At 47.6% G+C, this 26,067-nt stretch overlaps 1 long non-coding RNA gene across 11 annotated transcripts in view; it reads right to left on the bottom strand.

Moving 5' to 3' along the window:
- The window catches only part of LOC125108497 (uncharacterized), a 149,122-nt gene that overhangs the window by 30,643 nt on the left and 92,412 nt on the right, over positions 1 to 26,067 (bottom strand). For all 11 annotated transcript variants that reach the window (XR_007129933.1, XR_007129939.1, XR_007129935.1 and 8 more), the window contains 2 exons: positions 2,603 to 2,692; positions 231 to 291 (listed from right to left, as the gene is read on the bottom strand). This is a non-coding gene — a long non-coding RNA (uncharacterized LOC125108497). The remainder of the gene's footprint in view (positions 1 to 230; positions 292 to 2,602; positions 2,693 to 26,067) is intronic.

Here is a 26,067-nt window from a genome sequence, read left to right on the forward strand (position 1 = left end):
ATTTCAAGACTTATTATAAAGTGACAATAATCAAACCAGTGGAGTAAACATGAGCACAGACATTAGTGGAACTTCAGAACCGAGACTAAACAGATCCACTCCTGTATGAACAACTAATTTTTGACAAAAGTGGAAAGCAATGCGGGGAGGGAGAAATGGTTGTTCTTTCAACAAATGCGGGGGGAACACTGGTCTATCCATAGGCAAAAAAAGTGAGCTTCAATCCCTACCTCATGCCATGTAGAAAAATGAACTCAAATGGGTCATCATAGCTTGAAATAAACACAGCTTCTAGAAGAAAACAGAAGAAAATCTTTGTGACTTTGGGCTAGGCAAAGATTTGTTAGATATATCAAAGGCATGATACATACAAGAAAAAAAGTGATCTATTGGACTCCTTCAAAATTAAAAACAAAAGGAAATGAAAAGATGAGCTACAAATAGGAGAAAGCATGTGCAAATCATATATTTAATAAGGGGCTTAAATCCATTATATATAAAGAACTCTCCAAACCCAATAATAAGAAATCAGACAATCCAATGAAGAAATGGCTAAAATATTTACATAGACATATCACCAAAGATCTATGAATTAGAAAGAAGTGATGCAAATTATTTTCAGGAGAGATCACAATGCAACCATTAGGATGACTACAATGAAAGAGACTGACCACAATAAGCATTACGAGGACGTGGGGCATCTGGAACCCACTGGAACCCCTGGAACTCTCGCATGCTGCTCATGGGTTTTTAGAAATGATGGGGCTGTCATTAAACAAATTTTGCCAAACCCCATTCAAAGAATCACAGCTTAATTTCTTCCTGCCCCAATTTCTTTTGCCCAATTTCTTTTGTCACACCAGTGACCTCCAGCCATAGTGAGCTTTTCCCTTCAAGCAAACTGGAGTTGATCTAGTTTAGAAACACTCTTGTTGTTTTGTTCTGCTTTTTCATTTAAGGCACCAGACTGTGAATTGGTTTGGTGTGTTCAAGACAGCCCAGCCCTCCTTAGGTCCTCTTCTCCGTGGACTGGAGGTGTCTAGAAGGGTGACACAGGGCCGGATTAAAGGAAAGAGAAGAAGGCAGAAAGCGCCAGGACTTTCAACGACCTCGCTAGACAACTTTCAGAGGATTAAAGACAACTCTGGGTGTGAGTCAGCTCCCGCCCCAGCAAGCGAGTTTCTGTCTGCTTGTGTCTCTGCCTTGGCAGTCGGAGGAAGGGCCTAGACTCTGGCCAGGAAGAATCTGCTCTCCGCTGATAAAGTCAAAGCCCCAGTACCAGGAACCCTGTGGTTTTTCTGTCTTTGGAAGTTCTCCCTGTGAGGCCTGGGAGGAGAGGACACTCTCTAGGAGAAGTTACTTCCCCACGCTCTCCCCCCACTCCCTCCCAAAGCATCCTTCTGCAAATCGCCCAGGCGAGCCTTTGCACACATCTGGGCCGAAAGACCCGGCGCACCCGAGGCTGTGTGGGCTCCGTTTCAGGTGCTCTGGACACGGTTTTCTCCCTTAAATGTTCGAACTGTTGAAGTTCCGTCCTGCCTTTTGCCCTCTGGGGATGGGCGGAGCGAGGCAGCCTTGGGGGCTGGGGTGGGAGAGGGGTGGGCGAGACCGTGGTGTGTCCGCCCGCGCCCGCGCCGGGATGGGGCGCTGCGTCACGGTGACCGTGCCCACGGGAGCCCCAGACCCTGCCAAAGCAAGCCTGCTCGCTCCGCTTTGCTGCCTCTTTCTTTTCTCAAACCAGTGCTGGGGAGTTCCAAGGCTCTGAAACTCTCTAGAGCACGGATCAAACCACTCGAAGACATGCGGATTGTTTTGTTTTGGTTTGGCGTTTTTGAGCCCATTGTTGCAGGGTAAGCGGAGCTGTCAGTCTAGAAGCCCCCCAGGAGCCCGGCGTGAGTCTGCCGAGCCCGGTATTTTTAGAGTCTGCTCTCCCGGATTGCAGCAGGTGGACCGCAGCCGGCTCCTGTGGGGCTTAGGGCGCGCGGGGCTTTGCGGAACCTGTTGCAGCCCCAAGGTGGGCTTAGCTGAAGTTCAGCACAGAGCTGGAACCCCAGCAGTTCAAGGCAAGCACAAGGCACCAAAAACCTTTGTTCAATTTCACCTTCAATTAAACAAACAAACAAACAAACAAGCAAACACCTCTCAACACGTTCAGATGCCATTTGGGAGGGCTGGGGGCGGGATTTATCAAAGATTTATAAATGGGGTGATCTAGTAAAAATAAAAATTGTCCCATCGTTTCACAGGATGGCCGTCTATTTTGCTTTTCTTTGGCAATGATCCATGATTGAGCTACTGATTAAAATATACCTTATGAAGTACATGTATTCCTATGGAATGTCTCCATAAGTATTTGCTGACTTGCTTCTGAATTACATGCCTGGTTAAGCGGACCCTGGCCACAGGGAATTGCTTCTCCTTCACACAGGTGCTCTCTGCACCACTCCCTGTGGCTGGGGTCTGGGCTGCTGTAGGCTTTGTCTTTTGCTCTGTCTGGGGAGACCACCACAGGACTTAGCTCCGGGAGGATCTCATTCATATCCACAGGGGACCCCTAGCTGGTCGTCTGTAAAATGGGACAATAGGTGTTGTTCGTACCCACCTGAGAGTCTCCTTTACAGATCCAGTTCATAAAGGATGGGCAAGCTGCTGGCAGCCAAGTCCTTTCCCCTTCTGCTTCTTACTTTGCAATCTGCGAAGGAAAGAGTACAAATTTAGCAGTGATGACTCCGTTATTTTACTTATATAAAAAAAGGAGCCATCCTTAGAAAATAGTAACATCTGTTAATTCTGGAATGTGGTTACTCAGGTGTTCCTTACATCATTCTCTTTATTTTTCTGTATCTTTCAAAGTCTCCTGCCCCAATAAAAGAAGAGGCAAGAGAATTTTTTAAAAGGCTTGAATGAAATCTGGTCTCCTGCAGTTGGACTTTCTCTGGTTCTGGATACAGGAAAATGCTTAGTAAACCCCAGAGTCCCGAGACTTTGTAAGGAGAGGCATTACTATTATTCATCTTGTTTCTGTTCTCTCCACTACTCTAGGAATTTACTGATACCCAGCAGTAGCCTTCACCCCTATGCCCCTCCCCACTGTGGAAGGCAGCTAGCTGTTTGCTCACCGGGCTGTTTGACTTGCCCGTGGGATAGGAGTTTCCTAGTTGAAGGCACGTGAATTCAGGATGGTGTCACTTACAATGTTCTGATTCAATTTCATCCAACACCACCCCCCAAAAACCCCAACCTATACCAAACAAAAGCATATCATATACCTGTATGAAGAGTAACTCCTATCTACAGTCATTAAACATTTGTTTTGTGTAATAAAATCCCAACTTTCTTGGGCTTGCAGGAGAAAAGGCACATTGACATCTCCACTCCTCTAACTTAAAAACAGCCGAACTAAATTAAGTAACAACAACAACAAAAAAGTTGTTTCCCACACATTTGCCCTGTTCTTACCAACAGTCCTCAGCCTGAAATAATTTCATGCTTGAGTTATTAACTTATGAAAATAGGCACAAAAGGGGAAAAATGTGAGCAGATCCTCGGCTGTATTATTAGTCATTGCTACAGCTGAGTGCATTCCGGCACAAAGGCGTGTTACTCTGCCTGAGTACCTCAGTTTTGAACAAAATGTAGTTCACTAATGGGTTATGCCTCATATACCTTTTTGTAATCATTAGGTTGCCATTCTCTGTAATTTATCCTGTTTTTCATTAAGAGAATGTGCATTAGGCAGGCGTGCACTCAGGTGCCCATGCATGGGTGCGTGCATTCATGTATGCCCTCAAGTGTGTGTCTGCATGCGCGTGTGTGAGCGCACGCGCGCGCACACACACACACACACACACACACACATCTGTTAAGTCCCCTTTTGTTTGTGGCTGAAAAGAAAGGTCATGGGCTGAGCTCTCAGTCCTTTTAGGGAAACATCACTGTATTGATTAAGATTAAGATTAAGATAATTGAGAATTATCATTGATTGTAATGCTTTGGAAATCAGGGTGATGGATGGGTGTGAATGTGTAGATTTTGAAACACCGGTGAATTGGGGGTAGGAACATGAGTAAATGAAGGGGATCCAGAAGCATTCTGGAGAAGATGGAGACAGAGTGGGGGAGTCTGACCTGTCTCTATCAGGGGCAGCACTGGGCTAGAATCTTTCTGGGCTGGGCAGAAGCATGTCACTCCCTTGCTTAGTGTTCTCGGGTCTTCTGGAGGAGCGACAAGATACCAGACGGTAGCCCTCTTTTTGGAGCTTTCTGGCTTGCGCTCAGACGTGTTGCCCCAAATCAGTTTGAGTCAAATGAATAAAAGAACCAAGTTTTGAACCTACTGATTTTTGCTTCTGTGAGGTCCAGGGTTGGTTATAGAAATCACGGCCTTTGAGTGTGAACCTCTGGACAGAAAAAAACTGCAACCAGAATCGCAGGCAAGACAATAATCAAGCGAAAGACGTACAGATGGGAAATATGAGAAGCTTGCAGAAGATCAAGGTCCTCACGAACAAGTTTGGATCATTTGAGCGATCGCCTGAACAGATCAGAAGTCTGCATGGGGCTGGCAATCCTGGAGGCAGTCCCCCCACCAACCTGGGCCAGGGAGCACCCCTTACCCCCCTACCCTCCCACCACTACCCCCCACTCATAGGCCCCAAGTCTCAGCCAGTAAGAGAAGCCCCTGGCATCTTCCCCCTGGGTTAGGACAATGGGATTCTTCACCGGACACTTGCCTGGCCAGGAGAGACACTAATTGGGAACCAAATGTGCTCCTTGAACCTCTTTGAACTGTTAATGAATGCTTTGATTTTGTTCTTTCCTGCTCATTAAGACAAATGCAGTTCCGCTTTCCCCTGAAAAAATCTGATCTCACCTCCCAAGCCAGCTGCTCATCTTCCTGTTGCGGTGACCAAGCCCTGCAAGAGGGTCCCCTCCTGTCAGGTGACACACCTTGCCAACAATCACTGTGGCAGGGTCTCTGTCTGGGGCCTCGGCACCTCACGCTGCAGTCAGAGCCCGGGACACATCCCCACGGGGTCCCCGCTCATGGAAAAACACAAAGGTGCTCATGGTACCTCTCTACCCAGACTGCCCAAGCATCCCAGGCATGTTGAGGTTCCCGGATACTATGCCCTGGGGAGGGAGTTGGGCTGGGCAGAACTCCAGGGAGAAAGAGCCCCCCCACCAAGATCTGGAATCTTCAGAGTGTGTGAAGCCAATTTTGCCCTTATCCTCGTTTTACTGGTGATCCGCTGGGGTGATGTGATGGCAGACCTTGAACTGGAGGTCTTGTTGCTTCTTGCAGCTGGTATCGAGCCCCTGAGGCTTACCTGCCATAACACCCGCCCCCACCCCCAACCCCAAGACCTCCCTCCCTCTTTCCAATGCCCCGTGCAAAGTCAGTGTATGGAAATCTGCCTAACGGAAACAACCACAGCTTGGGGTCTACTCAGAGACCACTGAAGGTGGGACAGGCACCTCCCACCCCCAGTGCCAGCCACAGGGGACACACGGGCCACTGAGATGGAGCTCTGCTCCAGAGGGGAGCACTGAGAAAGAGGCCCAGTGCCCAGCGGAGGCCTCTGGGAGATGGCTGCAGACCGTGGTAAAGATGGACGGAGAGAAAAGTGTTCCTGAGAACAGAAATTCCAACCTGGGAAAACGTCACCCATCCTATCTCATTCTCTTAGTTATAATCTCCACAACCAGCAGGCCCAAAGTCCTGCTGTGTGTCTTATTTCCTTGGACCCTCTTCCCAACCATGAGATCAGCATCAGGGTTAGACTCTCTCCCCCTATTTTTGTTTTTACTGCCTTAACCATTTTAAGGGTCCGATTCAGGAGGGTCAAGTACATGAACACTGTCTTACAACAGATCTTAGACCTTCTTCATTTTGCAAAACTGAAACTCTACCCATGCAACAGTGACTCCTCGTTCTCCTCTCCTCGCAGCCCCCCGCAACCACCAGTCTCCTTCCTGTCTCTCTGACTTTGACGACTCTAGGGATCCCACATAAGTGGAATCGCACAGCATTTGTGCCTTTGCGACTGATTTATTTCAGTCAGCCCAAGGTCTTCCCAAGTTTCATGTATCTTGTGGCCTGTGACAGATTTTCCTCCTTTTTAGGCTGACTGTAATCCACGGTAACATTCCATTGCGTGTGGAGACCCCCGGCTGCCTCTCCATTCATCTGGTGAAGGACACTTGGGTTGCTTCTGTCTTCTGGCTCTTGTGAACGACGCCACTATGATCATGAGTGTGCAAATATCCCTCGGAGATCTTGCTTTCAATTCTTTCGGCACTATACTCAGAACAGGAATTGCTGGATCATACGGTGGTTCTATTTTTAATTTTTTGAGGAACCTCCCTACTGTTTTTCACAGCAGCGGCACTATCTTCCATTCCCACCGGCAATGGGGGAGGACTCCAATTTCTCCACACCCTCCCCAACCTTTGTTATGGCCTGTTGGTTATATATACACATATGCCCTCTGAATGGGTATGCGGTGATACCTCCTTGTGGCTTTCTTTTGAGTTTCCCTAATTCTTAGTGATAGTGACTCTCTTTTCCTATGCTTGCTAGCCATTTGTATATCAGCTTTAGGGAGGTGTCTAATCAAATCCTCCCTCCCTCCCCCGGGTGTCTGGGTGGCTCAGTTGGTTAAGTGCCCGCCTTCAGCTCGGGTCCTGATCCCGGGGTCCTGGGATGGAGCAATAGGGCTGTCTGCTCAGTGGGGAACCTGCTTCTCCCTCTGCCTGCTGCTCCCTCTGCTTGTGATCTCTCTCTCTCTCTCTGTGTCAAATAAGTCAATAAAAACTTCAAAAGAATTCCTTTCCCTCTTTTTAAATTAGATTATTTAGTTTTGTTGTTGTTGTTATTGTTGACTTGTAAGAGTTTTTTCATATCCTCCTCCTTTTATGCGTTGAGCTAAGAAAAAAAAAAAAACAGACTAAAGATATCAGAGAGGTGGATAACTTAGTCGCTTGTGCCTTTGAGGGGTGGGGGGCCACATGTTTCCGCAGCATCGGGGAAGGCTGGCCACGGAGCAGTGGGCCCATCCTCCCAGCCACGTGGTCTCACGGCAAACACTGCCCGTCAAATGCACACCCCACTGTGTTCACAGCCTCGCGTGCCAAATTGCCGTTTGGAAACCGACAGCAAACACTGGTTGCAGGGAGCTCAGAAGCGTGTAATATCCACTTTAATGATGGTTCCACTTTGTTGTTTCCCCCTCCTCGGAGGAAGGGGAGAGGGAAGAGGCTGTTCATGGAAAAATACATTTAAATGGATCAGTGCCGGGCAACGCTTTGCACATCTGTTCTTAACTGGTTTCAGCTGAAACTACTGGAAATATACACAGATCTGTTTATGTGGAACCAGTGACATCTGATAAGATTACGGTTGGAGGGTAACTCTGGATTTGGTGGTGGGGTAGGAAAACTCCTCCACACTTGGTCTCCACACACGCTCCTAACCTTGTACCGCAGATGTTGTTGAGGGAATCGGATTTGCTGCAAATTAAAAAGACCTAAATTATTTGAGATTTGTTACCAAAAAACCCAAGATGTCCTGACCGCCATTCTGTGGCGCAGGAGTCCTGCTTCCCCTCCAGTCGGGGCCGAGCCCTTTGTTATTAGAGCCTGGAGACCACAGCTGGGAAACCGCTTGTTTCTGAGTAATTCTGTCCTCACTCCTCGCATTTGTCCATTTTAGCAGGAGGATGGTAGGCAGGGTGTTTGCACACTGAATGGCTGGTTGTCTTCCCTTGGAGGACACCAGCAGCCCCTGAGGACATGCAGGCAACAGGGAAGGAGTGTTTACTGAGATCCTCTCTGTGCAGGTGCTGGGCTCTTTCCCACGCCTTTCTTACAGAGCACCAGAACCATGCCTTGAGGTCATCCCATTATAGAGATGAGAAAACTGAGGCTCTAAGATGATTTGCCCAGGACCATACCAACAATAGGCAATGAGGAAAAGGAAGAGTTTTTCTCCCACCTAAATGTCTCAGGGGGCAAAGCTACGCCTCAGATACCCAAAGAAAATGTAGATACCACGGGTGCAGATCTCCTCGATTTGGTAAAGAGAGCCAGAAATGACCAGGTTTTCACATGTTGGCTCAGATCTTAAAGTCAAACAAAAAACTCAGACCGGGCTGTGGTTTGCGATCCCACTGCGGGGCCTTTGGTGCCTCCAGAGGTAGGAGACAGAAGCTGTCTTGGTTTTGCTCCCTCTCCAGGTGGGGACTTGAGGATCTGACTCTCAGGGTTCTTGTCTGCTGGTGCCAGAGGCCTCTGTCACAGGCAACGGGCGCCACAGCTCAGCGTCTCCATCCCTGTGTCCCTTTGAAAGCCTTTCCTGGTGATTTCGTGGGGACTCCTCCCTTGGCTCTAGCACGCTGTGAACGTGCACTCATCTATAAACATTCATCTAATCATTTATCTCTAAAAGATGACATCAGTCTATAAAATGCACCACAGGACATACGAATAGCAGTCACATGGCCTCAGAAACAATCAGCCCAAGTTGACATCTGACAACACCCCCCCACCGCACGCCCAGGAGCTGGGCTGTGATTGGTGAGGTTTTCATTCCTGAGGGACCCCACGCTGTGAACATACACCTATTTCTGTTCATTGAAAATCATTTTTTTTAATAAGCAGCCCAGTGGAAAACAATTGTGAATGGCAGCTTCATTACATGTGGATTTTTAGAACAAAGAAAATACTGCTCACACTTGATGACCTGTTCAATGATACTGAATTTTAATTAAAAAAATGTTACATGCTAAATTGATGACAAGGAAGGTGTGACACTAGGGCTAGGGAAGAAATCAGGAAGGTAACTGAGGGTTGACAAGTTGCCTCGGTGATCTATTTGACGTTACTTCTTATTTTTGTCCTCTCTCTGTTTATTTTCCATTTGAAATGGTCAGTTTTGAACTAGTGGGAAGGTGCTCCAAGCTCGATGGACTTCTGATGGGGAGGCTGGTGGGACTAGAGGAGGGTACGAGGAGGGGAACCTTATCTGCCCTCAGGGGACCTCCAATGTCATCTTGTGCAGTGGATGGGTTGTTGTCCTAGAGGGCCTCCTCAAAATGGCTACGGCCCAGTCCACCCTAGAAAAGGCCTTTCGAAAGGGCCAGTTTTTCTGAGTGCCAAACCTGGAGATACTTCTAGGTGATTGGTTTAAGGTCATTGTCGCAGGCCTGCTAACTCGGAATGAATTATTCTGAAGGAACAGATTCAATGATGTGTGGACAGGTCAGTGGATGTTCAACCCAACCTAATTTTCACCAATTATAAGAGAGTTTTCTTTTGAGATGGTGCAATAATTGAATAGGAAAATCCAAGTGTTGAAAGTATGTCAGCGTGTTGGGTTTCAGAAAGGCTGACTGGGTTGGGTGAAAGTGGTCAGCTTCCTCTCTGGGTGGGCTTCTGAAAGGTCATGGTGTGTCTGTTCATGACCTAAAGCCCCTATGATAGAGTAGCCATTTGCCCCAGTCACAGAGCCCTGAGGTCTGCCTGCGCTGGGAGAATCACCTCCACCGGGGAGGAAGCAGCAGCCTTGTGTCAGGGAGCCTGCCTCAGCTCGCTGGGAGAAGCGGGGGTCTTGGGGCTGGGGGAATTTGAGTGTCTTCTTCCTCCCGAGAGAACAGATGTGCAGAGCAGACCGCAGAGTTCACCACCAGCCAGAATAGGCTCTTGACCTTCCCTGAGGAAGAGACTAGCATTCAGGGTCTAGGGTCCCCAGGCAGGAAACAGCAGATACAGAGACTCTGGCATTGGGGGTGCTGGTGCAGAGTGAGTGGGCCACAGGTATGACATATGGGAGGTGTTTGCCATGTACAAGGAGGAGGTCAAAGTCTGTTCTAAGAGCCCCCAGAAGCCACTGTCATGGTCCAAGCAGGAGAAGCTCTCATATCCGGCCTGGGGGACAGGTGACCCTTCCTTGACTTGGTTTTACATTTCCTGGAGATCATGCTGGCTTCTGTCTAGAGTGGGATGTAGAGGGGTAGGAGGCTGGGCTGTGAGCCAGGTGGGAGGTGATGGGACAGGAGACCAAGGGGATACTTTCACCAGGGGCTGCTTCCACAGGTAGGACCAGTGTGGCACGGTGAGGAGCTGGTGAGGAGGGTGAGGATAGGGTCTGTGGAGGAGACATGTAAGCCCTGGTCTCCCCACTGGGGAAGGCTCCAATAATCCCCACCTCTAAGAGAGGTCGTGGAGGTTAAAAATGAGGCCTGAACCACAACAGTTACCAAAGACTGTGTTCCCATTGTCCCTGTTGTCCCCACAAGCACAGATAGACGGCCGTCCTTAGCAATGCTATTCTGACCCCCATCCTCAGTAAAGTGGGAAGTAGGGCCTGGGCTGGAATCGGTGACAGGGCGGGTTTGGATTGCTTTTTTCTGAGAAATCATGTGCAGATCCCCAAGCAAAATGATGATGCAATAACCTTCCATGTTCTTAAAAACATTTTGATGTTTATGAAAAGAAAGTTAACAGGGAGCTGCATTATCACCGGCATGAAGCCCAATGTGCCCATGGCTTCCCAGAATACAACAGGTGAGCCAGAGCAGAAACTGTCCTTTGGGCCAGGATCCCGGTGTCCATCCCCAGCACTCACGCCTGGCGACACAGGTGGGTGAGGAGTGGGTGAAGGTAGGGGAATTCCCACCTTCAGGTCGAACACGCCACTCTGAGCTCACACCCGGCCCAGCACACAGTGTAGAACCTCATGGGTCTCACCCTTGTGAAATTTATTAACCGGGGAAACTGGCTTGACCCTATGGGGTCTTCCTGTGGCTGGGGAGGCTCCCTGGAGGAGGGGGGCCACCAAGGCTGTGTGAAGGATGGGAGGAGGGGACCATAGGGCTAGGCTCCCTGCTCACGGTGCAGCTTGGAGAAGGACACATGACTAGTTTTCTCTGAGCCAGCATATTTTCCATTCTAAATATAGCCCAAGATGACCCAAGACATCTTCTTCCCCTCCCAAGGAGATGCAAGGTTCTGTATTTTCCCGTATTTCTGTGACTTCTGAAGAAGTGAACAGTGAGATCGGAGGTTTTACCCTCCCATCTCCTGACCCCGTGGACCCTGGGTCCTAAGGAGTGATGTCTAACCCCCCTTGAGAAGAGAGCCTGCCCTGGTCAAGAGCTCTTTTTGGCCCCGAACCTTTAGTAGGTACCAAAATATTGGGCCAGCCTTTTTCCTCCAGCAGAGTGGAAACAAGGCTTCTATCCACATAGGAAGGGTCACCCATCACCCAGGCTGGAAATGAGTAGCTTTCTGCCACTCTTGGGTTGGTTCACCTCATCATCCCCAGGAGCGAGGCCCACCCTGCTGAGTTTTAATTGGACAATGGATCCTGACTTCCCCTTGAAACCTTGCTGCACCATTAAGTTGACACTTTGATCCCATTTCCAGAAGGTACAGGATACAAGCCTTCTGGAAAGAGGGTACCCACCGGCTGTGACTCTTGGCTCCAAGCACCTTCATGGCTTGTTTGCAAAGGGGGGCAGGGGATAGTTTTCTGTATCTGAGCGGGGCTCTGCTAATTGCTGCACAAGCACTTCTGGGGAAGTTCAAGTTTCCAAAGGCCTGCCCTTAACCCTGACCGTGCCAGTGCTTCCCAAACAGGGCGCTTGAGGGCACTTGTGAAAGCGCATTCTGGGAGACACAAAGCGGAGCAGTTATCTCCAAAGGGTTAATGACCAAAGAGTGAGGACAGTCATGGTAAGTTATATATAGCAAACAGTGAGCAAAGCAGGCAAGAGAAAAAAAATATATAAAGGAAAAAAACCACATGGAGACACTCCCCCTCCCCCGTCAGGCAGCCCACCCCCCGCACCCTCCTTCAACAACACTGTATATACAGACCACAGATCGGGGCATAGTTAAATTTGGCACACAGAGACTACAGCAAAGAAAGAAAACATATCAAGTTACGCGGAGTCCTAGTCAGATTTGGGCCGGGGCCTCACCCGCACAATGCTGAGCAGAGGAGAACAAGGCCGCCGTGTGTTGTCGAAAAGCACACCGGTGAGTTCGGCTTTCCTTTCAGTCATTTGCTGGCCCGGCCCTGGGCAACAGGTTAATTCCCTGCCCCACAGGTGGAGACAGATAAAACAAACCCAAATGGCGTAATGGGCCACAGGAAACCTTTCTTTCAAAACTTGATCCATCTCCAGAGAGGAAACACGCAAGGACTTTGCTCTGGACAGTAATCTGTTTTCTTAGAGCCGCTGGGAGAGACCTGGTGGCCAGGGTAAATAAGGCAACGCGGCAGTGCCGGGGGGTTTTTGGCAGGCAGAGCTGCAAGGGAAGTTCGAAAAGACCACTTCCTACGCTCTATTCCCAGCTGAGAGCAAGCTGTCAATCTCGGAGGATGAAGGCGCTCTGGAAAAAGCCAGTGGAGAGAAAGGAGTCCCCCCTCAAGGGAGAAACCTAAGCCACAGGTGCACATCGGGGTCCCCCCCTTCTCCCCGGGGGCCGGCTCACCTGGCCAGAACCCAGCCTGCAAGCCCGCTCCCCTTCGAGCTCCCTGAGTGGGGAGAGCAGGCCGGGACTTGTGAAATGCAACCCGGGGTGGCTTTCGGCCCCTGCTCTGAGCAGCGGACAGGCCAGCCACAGGCAGGCGGCCAGCGGGGACTGGCGGAGGCTTGGCGGCAGGCAAAGCGGGCACGGGGAAAGTCAGATATGTTTTAGTCATCAGACGTTGTCCCTGCCAGCAGGCGCTGAGGAAGGACTCCCTGAGGAGATGAGACAGCCGCCTGCCAGGGCCGCACAGTACATAGGTTTTTTCAAAGCCAGGCCATGTTGTGACCCTACTTGAGCTTTGCTGGACCCTAGGTAGGCAGGGTTGTGCCACCATTTTGCAAGGGAAGGAGTTGAGGCACAGTGAGGCCACGTGCTGTCGGTGTGGGTACAGCTGGTCCAGAGGGCAGCCCCTTATCCTGGCCCTCCGGGTAGGCATGCCTGAAGAGCTGGTCCCCGCCACACCGAGCCGTGGTTCTCACTTCTGGGTATGTGCCAGCGTCCTGGGGTCATCCTCTACCTGGTGGGACCCCTTCTCCTTAAGGTGGGCCTGGATACCCTGCCCAGGGGGCGGGTGTGCAGTGATTTCGGCTCACACTGGCCTCTACCATGGATCCAAGCCCAGTCTCCAACAGCAACTGGGGGACAATGAGGCAAAGTGTGTCCAGAGCTGCTCCAAACCCTGAGGGACCCAACACTGCATCTCCCCCCTGCCTGTGACTCGATGTCTCCACAGTCTTGGCTCCCCATACAGAAAAGATGCTGTAAGATGTTGAATTGTGTCCGCTTAAATTTCATATGTTGAAGTCCTAACCTTCCCACCCCCCAGTATCTCAGAATGTGACCTTGTTTGGAAAAAAGGTCATTACAGATACAACTAGTTAAGATGAGGTCATACTGGATTAGGGTGGGCCCTTCATCCCACACGACCGATGTCTTTATAAAAATTAAAGAGGAATTTTGGACATAGATGTGCGCACACAGGGAGAACACCATGGGGACACAAAGGCAGAGATCCGGGTATCACATCTACAAGCCACTGAATCCCACAGATTGCCAGCAAGCCCCAGATGCTGGCAGGGAGGCCTGGACTGGATTTTCCCTCACAGCCCTCAGAGGGACCAACCCTGTGGACACCCCTGCCCTGGGAGCTGTGGCCGCCGGAGCCATGAGACAGTTCGTCTCTGTTCTGAGGCCCTGTTGTTGAGACTTTGTTACGGCAGCCCTAGCAAATACAGATGAGGAAAAGGCCAAGGTATCTGTGGTTAATTTACCTTGAAACCTGACTTTGAAGCCCCTTCCAGCTCTGCTCTGCAGACATTGATTTGATCCTGTTTCAAAGAGTGAAATGGTACAACTGCAAAACACAGCCCGTGACTTCTCTGCTCCAGGACATCCTGATGGTCAAAAAGAAGGAAAGATCCCTCCTGCTCAAAATCCCAACCTTCCTTACTTCTCAACAGAAATCACATTCTGCGTAATTCTCCCCCAATGACTCCAAGCCAAGACAAGCCCCACTTTCTCTTCTGGGCACAGGTGGGGCCCTCTGCAAATTATAATGTAGAAGAACCCCTCTTTTCCAGCCAGGTGCAAGGTCCAGCCTCTTGCTTACTTCCTGGTCATCCCAACTAGATTTCTGGAGAAGACCTGAAAATTCATTCATGTGACTAAAATGATGAACGAGGGTCAGGAGCTTGAAGCTCTAGCTTGCCCAGGTAAGGAATTATGTTGCCTAGAGCACCAGCCAACGCTCTGCCTTCTGCCCTCACTGGATTATGGAGTCCTTACTATGACACATCCCCACTTGGCGGGAATTCCTTCTAGCATGACAACACCAGTACCCCCATGCCTTTGCCTCAAGCCTTGGTCTCCCTCCCCTGGTGGCATGGAGCCCAGGGACGCCAACATCCTCTCAGACTAAGGAAGTCCTCCCAGAGTGTGCCACCATCCCCCGGAATCCTAGCAGCATCCCTAGTGTTGGGTCTTTGGGCATGGTGATTCTCGGGGCTAAATTCTGGAGTATTAACATGGACCACGAAGTAAAGATTATTAGACTTGGTCTTCGAATGCCCCCCCTTTCTCCCTTGCTTTTGTTGCTTTGTTCCTGAATTCGGCCTCCTGCTCTACATCTGCCTGCCAAATACCTCTTTCAGCCTTACCGTTCCCCCACAGCGTCTTATTGTTTATACAAGATATTTTTCTTCCACCGAGAATTTCTTAGCACATCAATTAGAATGCAGGATTTTGAGAGTCTCCTGCTTCCATCCATGCCCCCTCCTACACTTTAGTGACTTGCATGTAGAAACTACACAGCACAGATTTGTAGAAGGCTGATTCAATCTGAGTGTCTTCTGTTCGTTTACTCTTGTTACCTGTTGTGGTCCCCAGTCCTTTCCCCATTTGGTCCCCACATTCCTCCCACTTCAGAATTTGGTCTGCTTATCTAGGGATGTCACTGTCTCCTAACTTAGACCGAATAGACAGGAGTGTTCACTGTAGCTGATTCCTCATCCACTCAGAGCCAAAGAACTCATAAGTTTTTAGAGCCGGAAGATTCTTTAGAAAGTATTCAGTCCATTTCTTTAAGACGAGGCCATGTGACTTGCCCAGGGTCAAATGGAGGGGTAAGTGGCAGAAGAGAGAGCCTGGAAGCCAGATGTCCTGGTTTGATGCGAGACCATTCATCATGTGGATGAAGACATCATCCGTATGGCTGGTGTAGGGCGAAGGGGACAGGGAGTCACATTGTATCTGTTCTGGAAGCTTCCCTCTATTGGTCTCTGGGTGTTTTAGCTAACTTTAATGGCTCCCAAGGAAGTCCAGACCCCTTTGTCCCATCTGCTCCACAGGGGTTGCATGTGGACCGCTGGAAGACGGACCCACCCCCAATACAACCGGGTCCCACAGACTCTGTTCCTAGCATGGGCACTGGAATTCCTTGTCCACGAAACTGCTCCTCATCTCTCTGTGCCAAGCAGAGACACCATCTCCTGTTCTATCTCGCAAATCCACAGATACGAACGACAGAGAGTGTCTTCCATTTAAAGTGTCATGTAGATGTCAGAGGTAGGGCTGTTTCCAACCACTGAAGAAACATAAAGCAAAACAGTCCTGTCGGCATAGACATATGCCTCATTGTTTTCAATCTGAACACATGTTTTACATCAAGAGAGAGCTTGTGGTTGGGGTAGGGGGAGCTGAAGGGAGATTCAAAGGTTCTTCAGCTCTCAAAGATCTCAACCTCTTCAAAGTTTCAACCCTCAGAGCTCTTACAACGTTTCATCCCACTCAGGAGAGGCACTTCTGCCCACACTCTCATGTGCCTGCATGGGGGCTCGGCTCTGGTCCAGGACGGAGAAAGGAAACAGGATGGTCGCCTCACTGCAGATATTTTCCACAGGGGACGTCATTTCTCCTTTGGGATTTGACGGGCTCCCTAAGACACATTCACCAGCAGAGAAAAGGTGGTATCTGTCTGCTGGGGAGGCTGTACCAAGCCATGGGTGGTGATGGGTATCATGAGGTCACACTGTGGGGGCGGCGAGCAGCTTCTACCTGGGACCCCAGACAGGTGGGTGCTGGCTCGAACCAGAGTCAGGGACAACAGCTGATTAGGAGAAAGGGGAAGGGTTTGTATTTAATTATCATCAGTGTTTCTAGCCTCAGTCTTCTCAATGGCGCATTGGGGGTAATAATAACTTCATGATACTTCGGGGGTTCACCAAATGAGATCATTACCTGTGGAAGTGCTTGGCACAGAAAGATGAGGAACAGTTTCTTGGACGGGAAGGAATTCCAGCACCCATGCTGGCTCCTGGCTGTCTTCTCTCTGAGTGATTGTTTCTAAGGGGAAGGAGAAGTAAGATGATGACTCCAGCCCACTCCTGTCAAGTCCAGGCAGGTCACTTGGAGTATAAGAATACCACGTACACACACTGTGCCCCAGATGGTTTGTAATCAGAGGGACACGTGGAAAGCAGAATGGCAGAGCAACGGAGTGGGACTGGCAGAGCCCAGTAGGAGTCCTGGTGTCAATGCTTGAGCTCTGATACCTCGGATGGATCCCTTGCCTCCCTGACCTTGCTTGCCTGTCTGTAAATTGGAGTGGACTGAACACAGCAGTCATGGCAAGCCTCTTGCAGAATGATCCAGGAAGACAGCTGAAAATGACAAGGTGCTGAAACGTGTGATGCTGTTCTTGTTTTTAAAGGGAGGGAGAAAGGAGGGAGGGAATGAGAAGAGAGGGGAAGAGATTAGCCTTTATTTAAATTTTTTTAAATTTTAAAATAGTTTTATGTTTCCAGAAAAGTTGAAAAAATAGTCCAAAGAGTTCCCACCTACATCACACCCAGTTTCTCCTGTTGTCAATGTCTTATATTAGCATGGAACATCTGTCATATTTAATGACCAATATTGATACGTAATTATTAATTCAAGTCTCTACTTTATTCATATTTCCTTTGCTTCTACCTAACATCCTTCTGCTCTAGGATCCCATCCAGGATACCATGACATTTAGCTGTCAGGTCCCCTTTATGGCTCTTCTTGGCTGGGGACAGTTTTTCCGATTTTCCTTGTTTTTGATGACCCTGACAGTTTTCGGAAGTCCTGGTCAGGCATTTTGTAGAATGTCCCTACGTTGGAATTTGTCTGGTATTTCCTCATGATTAGGGTAGCACGGTGGGCTTCTGGGAGGAAGGCATTGAAGTAAAGGGCCCACTCTCATCACCTCATTATCAAGTGTACATGTACATGCATTCCACATGACTTATCACTCTTTTTTTTTTAAAGATTTTATTTATTTATTTGACAGACAGAGATCACAAGTAGGCAGAGAGCGAGCGAGGCAGAGAGAGAGGGGGAAGCAGGCTCCCTGCTGTGCAGAGAGCCCAATGCGGGGCTCGATCCCAGGACCCCAGGACCATGACCCGAGCCGAAGGCAGAGGCTTTAACCCACTGAGCCACCCAGGCGCCCCATGACTTATCACTCTTGATGTTGACCTTGACATCCAGCTGAGGTAGTGTTTGCTGAGTTTCTTCTTTGAAGAAACTTTGAAAGGAGAACTTTTTGAAAGGAGGTCACTGTGCGCACTCGACGCTTAAGGAGTGGGGAGCTCAGGGGCCCCTGGGGGGGCTCAGTCATAAGGACTGGGGAGTTCTGCTCCATGTTCTTGGGGGTGCTGGAGCTACCACCATTGTTTGAAGTTGTGCATGGGAGAATTGTTTAGTCTCCTCCATTCATGTATTCATATTATCAGTATGGAATATTTCATATTCACATATACCAGTATGAGTCATGCATGTTTATTTTGTACTTGTATTATTTATAATCCAAGACGACTTTATTGCTCAGATTACTCCAATTTGGGCCTTTGAGAGCTCTTCATACGGCTGCTGTGTTCCCACCGTTGCGTGCTGTTTGTTCTTCTCAGCACTTCCTTACTTTCTGACATTATAAGATGCTCCAGGATCATCTTGTAAATTTCCTGTCGACCTTAAAATCAGCCACTTCTGCCAGAAGTCCTAGCTCCTTCCATCGGAGAATGATACTACAAATCTGAAATCTGGGCACCAGATGTCTGCATTGCTGCAGGGATGTCATTTAATTTGGACCCTCTCAGCTGACAGAGCAAGGAAATATACGTGTTTTTACCAACCCATAGCTACAAATATTTTGCATGCATCCCTCTGCATCTGTATGAGGGTAAACGTGAGTTCTTCCTGATGTTGCCAACACTAATCCTCTACCACATGAACCATTCCAGCCTTTACTTGTCTGTAACTTCTCACTCCAACAAGAGGAAAATTCGCTCCTACCACCCGCCATCCATTTACTGAACTTTTCAATTCCAAAATTCATGATGGATGGCTTCAGAATCATCAACTCCTATCCCATGGGAAACAACTTTATCAATAAGAATACAGTGTTAAGGATGATTCCTTTTGCTTCGGTCTTACAATTTCTGCTTATTTCCAATACTATTTAGGTCAGCACCTTTTATGCCCACCCCTTCAGTGAGGTGATTTTCTACATGTGTAATACAGTTACAATTTTTTTTTTTTTTTTGTCAGATTCAGCATTCCCTCCCAGGATCCCACGACCTCTTGAATAAATTCAAAAAATTTACATACATCTGAAAATTTCCTAAGAGGAAAACTTGGATGATTAATTTTAGATCTTTGTTTCTTTCTTTCCTTTTTTCTTCCTTTCTTTCTTTCTTACTTGCATTTTATTTTATTTTTTTCAGTGTTCCAAGATTCATTGTTTATGCACCACACCCAGTGCTCCATGCAATACGTGCCCTCCTTAATACCCACCACCAGGCTCACTCATATGGTTTCACTTACTTTCTTTTTAAGAGAGGGAGAGAGAGAATCTTAAGCAGGCTCCACGGCCAGTGCAGAGCACAAAGCAGGACTCCATCTCATGGCCTGGAGATCATGACATGAGCCGAAATCAAGAGTCGGATGCTTAACTGACTGAGGCAACCAGGTGCCCCAGATTTGTCTTTTTCTCTAATATATGCATTTAACACTATAAATTTCCACTAGTCTGTGTTCTGTCACTATGGATTACTTTATATTTTCTAAATTTTTTTATGTAAATAGATTCACGCAGTTTGTGTCTTTCCCCGCTCTGGCTTCTTTCACTCAGCATAATTAATTCAGATTCATTCATGTTCTCGCATGTGTCAACAGTTTGTCCCTTCTCGTTGCTCTGTAGCATTCCATTATATGGATGAGCCTCTGTCTATTTACCCATTTACCTGTACTGTACCTCTGGATTCTTTCCAGTTTTGAGTTATTGAAAAATAAAGCTGCTATTAGCCTTCACGTGGGAGTCTTTGTACAGACATATGTTTTCATTTCTGTTGGGTAAATACCTAGGAGTGGAATGGCTGGGTCATATGGTGAGTGTAGGCTTAATTTTGAAACAACTGCTCATCCATTTTCCAAAGTGGTTGTACCATGTTACATTCCCACCACAGTGTGTAACGTTCCAGTTCTTGCCCATTTCAGCACGGTCAGTATTTTTAATTTCAGACATTTCAGTCAGTGCATGGTGCTGTCTCATTGTTGTTTCCACTGGCATTTCCCTAGTTACGAATGGCACTGTGCTTATTTATCATTCATACTGCTTCTCTGATGAAATCTATGCCCAGTTCCTTTTCCCACTTACAAAACTGAGTTGTGTGCTTTCTTCTTACTGATTTTGAGAATTTATTTTTTTAATATCCTGGATTCAAGTCTGTTATCAGGTATGTGATCTGCGGGTATCTCCTCATCTGTGGCTTATCAGTTCCCCTCTTTAGGGTGCCCCTCATAGACCAGAAGTTCTAAAATTCTATGAAGCCAATCTATCAAACTTTTTTATATGTCATATTTTTACTATCTTATCTAAAAAGTCTTTGCCTCACTCAGACTTGCAGATTCAGTTTCTGAGTCTTTTGGATTTGCCCGTCTGCTTAGAACTTTTTTCTGTATTTTCATGTTGGACTTATACAGTTAGTTACAGATTTTTAAAATGGGCCCATGACCCATTTTGAGTTAATTTTTTTATATGGTGTGAGGTGCTTATCAAAGTCCAATTTTTCACACAGATAAATATTCAACTGTTCCAGCAGCATTTACTGAAAGAGTATTTTTTTTTCCTTATGGATCTGTCTTTGCCTCTTCGCTGAAGATCAGTTGTCCATATACGTGTAGGTCTATTTCTGAAATACACAATTTGTTCTATTGATCTGTTTGTCCATCTGTATGCCAATACCCATTGCTTCATTCTGGTAACTTTATAATAAGCCCTATAATCAGGTAGCACCAGTCCTCAAAATTGTTTCTCTGCTTCAGAATCCTCTTGGGCTTCCCAGATCTATTGTGTTTCCTTTTGAATCTTAGAATCAGTTTATCAATTTCGACAAGAATACAAGGGTTTAGGGGTTTTTGACTGGGATCGTGTTGGATCTACATATCAGTTTGGAGAAAATTACCATCTTAACAATGCAGACTCTTCTGACTCAAACATGGTATGTTTTTCTATTTACTTAGTTTTATTCAATTCCTCTCAACAATATTTGGTAGTTTTCAATATATAGACCTTTCTCATCCTTTGTCATATTTATCCCCAAGTAGTTCTGATTTTTAGGTTGCTAGAAATATTATTTTTTAAAAAGATTTTATTTTTGTATTTAAGAGGGACACAATGAGTGCGCAAGAGAGAACAAGTGCGGGGGGGCAGAGGCAGAAGCTGACTCCCTGCTGAGCAGGGAGCCTGATAAGGGGCTTGATCCCAGGACCTTGAGATCATGACCTAAGCCAAAGGCAGACACTTAACTGGCTGAGCCACCCAGGAGCCCCTAGAAATAGTATTTTTTATTTTAATTTCAGGTTGCCCACTGCTTGTACAGAGGCATGCAAGTGATTTTGCTGTATTGATCTTATACCCTTTCTAAACTCACTGATTCCTTTTAGTGGTTTTTGTAGATTTGTATTATTTTTGCCATTTTTTTTCTTTCATCTAAGAAAATAAATCTAGTCTTTCTACTCCATTTGGCTGTAATGGAAGTTTGAAGGATTTGCTTTTAAAAAAAGTGTATTTATTGGCGCCTGGGTGGCTCAGTGGGTTAAGCCACTGCCTTCAGCTCAGGTCGTGATCTCAGGGTCCTTGGATCGAGCCCCACATTGGGCTCCCTGCTTGGCGGGAAGCCTGCTTTTCCCTCTCTCACTCCACATGCCTGTGTTCCCTCTCTCACTGTGTCTCTCTCTGTCAAATAAATAAAATCTTTTTTTAAAAAAAGTGTATTTACTAAGGTGATTGACGATATGGGTAGAATCGCCATGGGTCAGGGCACAGTGTCAGTAAGACCCATATACATGGGAAGTAATGAGTTCAGTCTGCTCCCACTGTGGCCCATAAAATATGGAGGGTAATTCTTAGAATGCTTTCCCCAGTAAATGACAATAAGACATGTGACGACGTGGCTTGGGAGCCCCATCTGTAAATGAGTGTGTTAGACCCAGTGATTTTGTGTGCATCACTAAAGGATGCCAACAACTTTAATGAACATGCAAGTGGATCCTTCCCCAGAGCCTCTGGATAAGAGGCTGGATAAAAGTAGCTGGCACCTGATTTCAGCCTATGAGACCCCGAACAGACACCCAGCTGAGCTCACCTGGACTTGTGTCTTCCAGAACTGTGTTTTAAGATGCTGAAGTCTGTGCTAAATTGTTATGCAACATTGGATAATGAGTGTAGTCATAAACCACAAGAATTTTCATGCCAGTGAACTTATATGACTTCTGTTTCTGTGGCTGCAGAGTATTTTATTCCACGGATGTCCATACTATGGTGAGCATCCTTTAGTTTGTTTTCTATATCCTCTAAGTTTTTTTTTTAACAACAAATATATATCATTAGAATACTATGAATAATTTACATAAATCCCAAACCCATAAAAACTTGCAAGACAGAACTCAAGATGCATTTTCCCATAGACACATGTTATGGGGTGATTAGAATCCTACCACATGCCACAAAAGACTTCATCCTAAAGTTCCATGCTCCATGCGCTATTTCTAGTCGAGAGTAAATTCCAACTTTTAATTCAAGAAGCCAAGAATAGATGGCTTTTCTCCCTTCACCCCCCCCCCCACCCCTTAAGAAGACCAGAGCTACTGTTCAGCCTACACAAGACTAGCCCTGCATTAGGAGAGGAGGAGACGGAGCCCTTCAGAGCATGGGCACCAGGACTGGCCCCTGCACGTGCAGGTGTGCACATGCGTGCAGAAGTGTCCGCGTGGGGCCACCGACCGAGCGAGTCGGCGCGCACATGTGCACGAGCTGCCGGTGAGCTGCAGTAAGACACGCTGCCACGTCCCCAAAGAGGAGTCCAAGAAACTTTGTGTGTGTCCAAGAATAGAGTTTCTAGGGCAATTAAAGTCTGTGGGGCGTGATCGTATACCTTATAACCTTCCCATGGCTTTGTTCTCTCTTTATCGCCGCTGTCCTCTCCAGCAAGCAGCCCCTTCCACCTCTGTCCGTCCCCTGTCCTTCTCTCCGCCCTCATTCTCTGCACAGGCTTGTCCTCTTCCTCTCTCTCAGACTCCTTTCCATCCCCTCCTGGACCACTTTCTCCCTGATCTCCCCACTCCAAACTAGAACAAGCAGATGTCCTTCAGGGATGAACGGTGAAGCAAACACATGGCGGCACATTCCTGCCTTGGAGTCCAACCTGGGGAGCAAGGGGAGGCTGGGTCTCCATACACAGGATGAATGACTGGATGCATCTCCGGAGAGTTATGCTGAGCGAAAAAGGCATACATACTATGATTCCACTTAGCTAATATTCTTGCAATGACAAAATTATGAAAGCAGAGAAGAGACTTTTGGTTGCGGGGAGTTACGGAAGGGGAGAGAGCGGGAGGGACAGATGGACTGCTATAAAATGGCAACACAAGAGATCCTGTCAGTCACAGAAGTAAAACACATCTTTTTTTTTTTTTCTTAAAGATTTTTTTTTTAAGATTTTACTTTTATTTATTTATTTGACAGAGAGAGAGAGATAAAGCAAGAGAAGGAACACAAGCAGGGGCAGTGGGAGAGGGAGAAGCAGACTTCCCACTGAGAAAGGATCCCAAGGCAGGGCTCGATCCCAGGACCCAGGGATCATGACCTGAGCCCACAGCAGATGCTTAACGACTGAGGCACTCAGGCACCCCTTATTTATTTATTTATTTATTTATTTATTTATTTATTTAAGAGAGAGAGCATGTGCATGTGAGTAGGAGGAAGAAAGGGAGGGAGAGAATCTCAAGCAGACTCCATGCTGAGCATGGAGCCCAATGTAGGGCTCTGTCTCACAGCCCTGAGATCATGACCTAAGCAAAATGAAGAGTCAGAGTCTTAACCGACTGAGCCACCCAGGCCCCCTAGAAGTAAAGCATATCTTGACTGTGGTGATGGATACCCAAATCTACACACTGACTAAAACTGCATGGGACAGAATGCGCACACACACACACACACACACACGCACACGCACACACACACACACACACACACACACACACACACACACTCTCTCTCTCTCTTTCTCTCTCACTAATCAGTATACATAAAAGTTATCAGAGTCAATATGCTGGCTATGATATTATACTATAGTTCTGCCAGATGTCACTTTCGAAGGAAACTGAGTGAAGGGCACACAGGATTTCTTTGACTTATGTCTTACAACACCTATGAATTTGCAAAGATCGCAAAAAGTTTAATTGCAAGAAGTGAAGGAGAAGTAACGATTTTCTCAGACAAACAAAATCGGATGGTGTTCACTCCCAAGAGATCTGCCCTGCAAGAGATGGGACAAGAAGTTTTTCAGGCAGAAACCTGGGTCTGCATAAGACAAGGGAGGATAAGTGCTGGAGAAGGAAGAAAGGGAGGTAAAACAAAATTTTGCATTTTTCTTGGCCTTAATTGATTTAAATTGCCAGATATGGTTTTATAGCTTTTTTCTTATATTTTGAAGTTAATTTTTTTGTTCAGTGTCAAGCTTTTTTTTTTTTTTTTTTTTTTAAGCTTCAGGCCTCAGGCAGGCCCTGCACTCATGGGCCAATGGCTGGAAGGGCCTGAGAGGAATCCTGAAGGCACCAAGTTCTCCTGAGGGTGCCCCAGCCTCACCTTGCCATGGTCCCCAGTGTGTCTAAGAAACCATGACAGCTTCTGTCGGAGGGAGACCAATGACTCCTCAGCACGTGGATATTGTCCAAGGCCATCGGAGTAAGAGACAGAAATAAGGGCTCTAGAATCAGGCAGACCTGACTACAAACTCCAGTTTGCCTCTTAGCTGTGTGACGTTGAGTAAGTTACTTAACCTCTCCAGTTCAGATCTCACATTTAATAGTACTTTTCAGGGTATCTGTGGCAGTTAGAGGACCTAACACATGGGGCAGAGACTGCCACATGCTGGGCACTAAAATATGTTCATTTCTTTCCTTATTAGGATGTTTATGACTGTTCCTCCTGGCACACTCACATAGAAGACTCCTCTCCTTAACACAATTCACATGTAAGATCCACACTGCTTTGTTCTTGCCTGAAAGCTGATTCTCTGCAGGGAGGCGAGCACAGCTATCATTTCTCAGTTCTCCTTACAACTCAGGCTGGGAAAAAGTTATGTAGGAGGCCCAGCGGCTTCAGGCAACAGCTCTTGATCCAACAACCTGAAGAAACAACGATCCCACTTTGTCCCTTCTCCCAAATCCCCTGGAGAGTTGAAGCATGGCTCTGCCTTTCTGAGGTTCTGAACCCTCGGCACCTTGATTTTCATAAAATTCTATAGTCCGTTTCTCTGCACAGAAGTCAAAATGGTGTCTTTAAAATGAAAATCAGTTCCTGTCAGACCTAACTCCACTCAGTGGTTCACGTTGTACTCGAACCAAGAGCTCTTAGTTAGGGAGGCTTACGAAGCCCCCAAACCTGTTCCAGCCGTATCTCCTTTTGCTCCTCCACTGGCTTACACCACTCAGCCACACTCACCTTCGTTCTGTTTCTCAACAACTTGAGTGCGTTTGGCCTCAGGGCTTTTGCACTTGCTGGTTTCTCTGGCTGGAATGCTCTTCCCTGATCTGAGCATGCTGGCCTCCCATCTTCTTGCCCTGTCTCCGGTATTGTCTTAGCAGGCACCTTCCCTGACCATAGTCTACGGTGGAGGGACTTTCTCTCCCTCAGCAGCCCTCCCCCTGCCCCCGTTTGCTCTGAGGCAAATGCCACAATCCAAAATCATCACATTCATTTATGTGTTTGTTTGTTTTTTGCCTGTTTCCTTTTTGAAGAACATCGGCAGAACAGGACAAGGGACCGCGACTTTGAAAACCCTGGTGCCCAGATCTGGGCCAGACATTTGGTGTGGGTGGTTCCCAATACCTCTTTGTAAATGGATAATTGTTCCTTCCTATCCCGGCACAAGTACTCACGCCTGGCCAAGGCAACCCTGACTCCTGGCCTCTGGAGAGCCATTTGTGGATCCCAAGCCATCCCCAGACCACACTTGGTGAAGCGCACCCAAGAGAAGTGTGCCAGTGACCTCAGACAGTCATACATGGCCTGGGGCCCAAGAACAGAGGCTTCTTAGCCCAGGCTGGGGAGGCAAGGTGCTGGAAAAGGGGTAACTGAGTGAGTCCCTCCCCACCCCCCCACCCTCTCCCACGCAGGGGCAGTCACGTAGGCAGATTGCTTGGGATTACGGAGTGGTGCTAATTCAGCTGACACCAAGGCAAAGGGATTGTACCTGAGGAAGATTTACATCTCCTCTTCCATATCTCACGCTGCACCCCCCCCACCCCACCCCCCACCGCTGTGCTGCACACCACTCCCCCAGCGGTCATAACACGGCACTAATAACCAGCTCAGCGGCCCGCCACTCAGCCTGCTGAGCCCCAGCCAAGACGAGAGGGGCTGCCCCCCCTCCCTGTCAGTATACAGATATGTACATATATATCCACAGAGGAACATTTGTCAGGAGGCTCCAGGAGAGAAATG

This window comes from Lutra lutra, chromosome 9 (genome assembly GCF_902655055.1).
Source record: "Lutra lutra chromosome 9, mLutLut1.2, whole genome shotgun sequence".
Classification (NCBI taxonomy): domain Eukaryota; kingdom Metazoa; phylum Chordata; class Mammalia; order Carnivora; family Mustelidae; genus Lutra; species Lutra lutra.